Source organism: Vicia villosa, linkage group LG1, assembly GCF_029867415.1.
Source record: "Vicia villosa cultivar HV-30 ecotype Madison, WI linkage group LG1, Vvil1.0, whole genome shotgun sequence".
NCBI classification, from domain to species: domain Eukaryota; kingdom Viridiplantae; phylum Streptophyta; class Magnoliopsida; order Fabales; family Fabaceae; genus Vicia; species Vicia villosa.
The window spans coordinates 48503329-48509328 of NC_081180.1; positions in this window are offsets into that span (position 1 = coordinate 48503329).

Here is a 6000-nt window from a genome sequence, read left to right on the forward strand (position 1 = left end):
CCAAGCATATAACCCATGGATTCTTCTAACAAAGTTGTCGCGGGCGAAAAACCGTTTTTGTGCCTCTTTTTTGTGGATGAGACACCTGATGCCTTCTTTGGGCTCGAGTGCTCAAAAAAATGATTTTTCTTTTGTACCGACCAAACTTTTTATTATTTCCAAAGGAGGAAAAGGAAAAAAGCTGCAATAACCTAAAAGTGGGGGAGAGATTCCGGGTAAGAGGGTTGGTTATACGAAGGGAAGGTATTAGCACCCAACGTATCTATAGTACTCTATAGGTTTCTTTGTTTTGTTTATTCCATTCTTGTTGTGGTGGAGGTTCTTGTGAAATAGGTGGGACCTAAGGTGTTTGTTTGATTATGCTCGCAAAGATCATCGCGATCCTCTGCATACATATCCCCTAGAGGGAATCAGAGCATCTGTAGCTCGGGGTCTACGGGTGCTAAGGTTTGAATGGTTTTTTTTTGTTTTGTTTTGCTCGCCAAGGATCGACCTTGTGCCTACGTATTCTCAAAGGGATGTTGAGAAAGTCAGAGCAATCGTAGTTCCCACTTATGCTAGTGGAAGCAAAGAAAAATAGACAAATGTCGTCTAAATGCTAGATGTATCTAATCTATATCATCACATACATCTGTTTGATTTTGTTTAAAAATCTTTTCATTATAAGCCCGGGGCCATGCCACTTAGGGTGCTTAGAATGATAAAGATATTTTTGTTTGTTTAACCAGCCTTGTGGCAAAAGTTTTAATGAAGTCAGCCTTGTGACAAAAACTTTGATTAATCAGCCAGCCTTGTGGCAAAAGTTTCAATGAAGTCAGCCTTGTGACAAAAACTTTGATTAATCATCCAGTATGGTGGTAAAACAGTTTGATTAATTAGCCAGCCTTGTGGCAAAAAGGTTTGATTTTGATTGATTGATTGTTTGTGATGATATATAAGAGATACTCCTAGCATAGAGATGAAAAATGTCTAATCTCCTAGGGTATTTGTTTTGGATATTGGGGATGCTTATAAGAAGCCCGTGGGTCCTTGTACGAAGCCCAAGAGGAGGCTATCCGAGGGTCCTTGCATTGTAAGCCCAAGAGGAGGCTATGGGAGGGACAATCCGGGGTCCTTGCATTGTAAGCCCAAGAGGAGGCTATGGGAGGGTCACTCGTTTGTACAAAGCCCAAGGGGAGGCATGGTATAGTTGGTTTGAGCTCTTAGAGCGATTTCACCGAGAAACCATACTCTATGTCCTAACCTAAACTAGTGGAGATTCTTTGCACGAAGCCCAATAGGAGGCTATGGGGAACCTAGTGTTGTACTAAGTTGAACAAGCATATATAACACACATATGAACAAACATGAACAAGTATGAACAAACATGCACAAGTACATGAACAGGTATGAACAATTATATATATGACAAAGTGTGTGTATATAATGGAGTTTATGAAGGAAATATACCTGTAAGCATGATCCATTTGTATACACAGGGCTCGGGACTCACACTCGGGGAGAGGTCCATTTGAATTTATTCAAAGCTATGTAAACAGGTATTTACAAAAGGGCTTGGGACTTATACCTACATGGAGGCCCATGGTATATTTTTGGGAAGATTTAAAAAAACCTTCGTTTTTGGTTTGTCATTCAAAGTTAAAAAACACATTGATTGAGATATGTACAAAAGGCGTACAATGAAATACCTAATTTCATGTACTGGAATGGGTATGTACAAAAGGGGCTTGGGACTTATACCTACGTGGAGGCCCATGGCGTTATTTACAAAACATGGTTGATTGTTTTATTTACAGACGCGTCGTTTCGCTTTTGAAAAACTGTTTGAAGATTTGTTTGAAAAGTTTATTTGTTTTGAAGACTGTATAAAAGGAAAAGAAATGGGACTTATACTCTCTAATATTCGAGAGGCCCATGTTTTATTTTCATAAAACATGGTGGATGGTTTAAAAAAGAGTTGAAAGATTTGTTTGTTAAAAAAACTTGTTGGGAAGTTTATTTGGAAAAAAGTTTTCTGTTAAAACAAAAACTGTACAAAGAAAAACGAAAGGGACTTATACTCTCTAATATTCGAGAGGCCCCACATCGTTTTGAAAATCAATTGATCAATTAAAAAAGATTTAATCAATAGTTTCCTTTGAAAATCAAAAAGAAATGGTTTACCGTTTTTGAAAAGGAATCGGGATCGCTCGTTTTTTAAAACGATTTGAATTTTGAAAGAAATCAATTTAATCGAGATAAACAAGAAGATTGTCTTCAATTAACATTTAGATGATTAGGGTTTGCTTCAAAAAATATTTACAAGTGATTAAATTTGAAAATCAAATGAAAAATAATATTTAAAAGTATTAAAATTACTTAAAAACAAGTCATTTTAAAACCAATTAAAAATGTATTAAATAAATCTTTTTTTGTGATTTTTTTTGATATTGTCAAAATATATATATTAAATAAGAGGTGTGTAAAAAATGAAGAGAAAATAAATTAATTTGGTTAGTTAAATAATTAAATGAAGTTGTGTGAAAAATGAGAGAAAAATAGTTGTAAAAAAAAGGTTTTGGTCCCTAAGGGTGTTGAACCCACGACCTCACGCTCACCACTCAAAAGCATAACCAACTGGACCACGCGCGTGGTCTGATTAACAAAGGCATTGCATTGATTATATTTTGAATCAAATTTCCAAATTCAGTTTCAAAAATATGGCGCCAAGAACATGAATCCCATTTGAATTTGAAAATCTCTGAAACTGAACCAAATTGATCAAGTGAAGGGTCTATCTTACTCGTTTTTTCACAAGGAACATGATGGTACCATTTAATTTCATTTATTTTTGCTCTAAGGTGATCAATTTTCTGATTAACACGAAGAACCCTAATATGACAAATCATTGTGAAATCGTGTATGATCATGATATGATGCAATTGATTGAGGGTTAATGATCCTCATAGGTGCAGAAACAAGATGGTATGCTCATATTTCATTTATGATGCGTGCAAGTATGAGTTTGATGTTCAAGTGACTTACCTTCAAAAACGGCCAAACTGGAGATTTGATTCTTCAATATAAGTGTTACAGATGCTTTGTATCAATCTGGATAGCTTCAATGATGATTATGGAAGGTGTCTGGATGTCTGGAACAAGCTGAATTCATCTGAGCATGGCCATGGCACCTGAACTGCAGTTGCTTCAAGTATGAATCGAATTTGAAGATGGAGGTGTTACAGGTCGTATGTGAGTGTTTGGATCATTCATATGAAGTATATGGAAGGTGTTAGAAGTGATAGTTTGGACAGAAATGGTCTGGAATGAAAATTGGCATGATAAGGTTCAATATGTGTTCATATGGAAGTGGGGTAGTGATTTTGAGTTCTGAGTGTTTTTGGGGTGTGTGGATGGATCAAACACTTCACATTTGATGTTTATGGGATGTTAGAACCCTCACTTTGCTTAGAAATTGCAAGAGATGGAAATTGCAATTCTCCCTCTTTGAAACTCATGAAACTTGTAACTTAAGAAAGAAGAGAGAAAACCTATGATTATGAGGTTTTGGTGTGATTTGAAGAATGTTTTGAACCTCTATTTATAGGCCAAAGTTTCTGAACTCCAAGCTTTGCAAGTTGATCAAAGAATGGTGATTTGGCACTTAAGAGATAAAATGGAATCTTACCATTAAATGCATATGGTTAAAGTTACCAAACCATGGTTAAAATTGGCTATGCTTCTTATCTCTTTCCCATCTGTCTCAAATCAGAAAAATATCTCCAATTATTGCCTCTATGCATCATTACTTGGTCCATTTGGCAATTTGGTTCATAACTTTGTGAAAATGGCTTGAAATTTCAAGTGAAAAGTTCACTAATGGCAAAATTCAAAACCATAGCTACACTTCATATTTTTTCATGCTCTTGGACATTTTGGAAAGCTCATGTTACACACTTCAAAACCTTAGTTGAAAGTTTCTTCAAGACCTTTAAGGAAATGGGTGAAAAAGATCCATGAACTTTGAAGAAAATGAGATTTTAAGTGAAGTTTTCAAAAAGTACCAACTTTGAAGCACCATATCTCTTAAATGGTTGATCTTATGGAAAAAATTTATATGTGTCAAAGTTGTTTATTGGATCAAAATCTACAACTTTCATGTTGGAAGTTTTTTTCAGTTTGTAGGTGAAATTTTGAGAAATTCCCTTTCAAAGTTTGGAAAAAACCATGAAAAACACTTAGAAAAATTTTCTAAGTATGAAAGTCAAACTTTGACTTTTTGATTCTTGATTGATTTTCTTGATTTTTCTTGATCAAATGACTTCTCATATCATATATTGATGATTTAAAATTTCAAAAGTCATGGTTGACCAAAATTCCCCAAAAGTCAATGGTGATCTTGTACAGTTGACTTTTTCAGACGAATCGCGTTTCTGGAGATTTCAAATGAAACAGGCTATCCTCATCAAATGAATGGTATGAATGGATCACATTGAAGCATTAGAGGATATTGAGCCATGGTTTGAGTTGTGACACCATGTCCTGATTAAAAAGTCAGTTGTTCAGTGAATTAGGTCAAAAAACCCTAATTGTCGACCTGATGAAATTGATGACTGTAGGTCTTGAATTGAGATGCAATTTCCATGGGATATTGTCATAGGGATTATTTGAGGATGATTGAAACCTTTGATTGACTTCCTGGGGGTTTTTATGGTTTCCCAAATGTGATCCCTGATTTCAGTCCCTGATAGTTCAAAACCCTGATCTGAGGATTTGTCTGATCAATCTTTGTGTAGGAGATGTTATGAGCCAATGGATTAGGTCAAAATGATGCACTTGAGGTCTTGATATCATGTCCCAAGTCATTAGATCAAATACTGAGCAAAAGTCAGGGGTATGCTATCTTCAGGCAAAACCCTAATTCAGTCGATTCAAAGCTCTTGAGTTTGTTGAAATGAATCTCTGAGGACCAAATGTTGATTGTTGATGAAGATAGTTCTTTTGAGATGAAGGGAGAACAAAACCCTAATTGATTGTTACTTGTACTGATGAGTGATTTCCTGATTAAATCCTGCTGAGTCACAAGTAACAAACACAAGCTATGCAGTTTGTTAGAGATGCAAATGATACATATGCAGATGATATGAGGTGGTATCTTAGGTCAAAAATTGGGGTATGACAGATGCCCCTATTTAAGTTTCTTCAACCTGAGACATGAAGATTGAAAATCTTCGTTTTGATAGGGTGGAAGAGACTTAAATATCAGAAGACGCGAATTTTGGACCTAAGATACCAAAATTGCGAATGATGCAAGGATATCTTTACCGAGGGAATATCAAAACTGACTCCGCTGGGAAAAGGAGTTGGGAAGGACACCTCAATCCGTTTTAGGAAGAGAATCCGTTTTTTTTCTTTTCGGGGAAGCAAGTGTATGCTTCACCTGGGAATGATAGCTTTGTAAGAAAAGCTTACCTATTGACATTATCGACTATCTGCATGGGGATAGACTTGTTTAATAATGCGAAGGTGAAAGGTATGAAACTGTATTACCGACTATCAGCATGGTGATAGACTTGACAAGGTAAAAAAGTTTCAAAGGTTTGGTTAATATTACCGACTATCAGCCTTGTGATAGACATGTTAAATAATATAACCAGAACAAAAGGTTACCGACTACCAGCCTTGTGACAGCGGTTTTGAAGACATGATCAATTATCAGCCAAGTGATAAAATGATTTCTGGAGACTTTGCTAGGGAAATTACTGGTTATTCAGCCTTGTGAACAGTAATAAGGCCCTGATTGTCAAATGGTCTTCATGATTGATTTCCTTGAGAGGAAAAAAGCTTTTGAAAGAGACATAAACTGCTTAGATGATAAGGCTATTGCTTATTGTCTGTTTTTCACGACTCTGTTTGGGGAATCGGAATTTGAATCTCTGGTAAAGACAAGGTTCTAACCATGAATGAATTGGAAAGAAACAGTCAATCAAGACTTTGTACCCATGAGGAATGAACTCAACT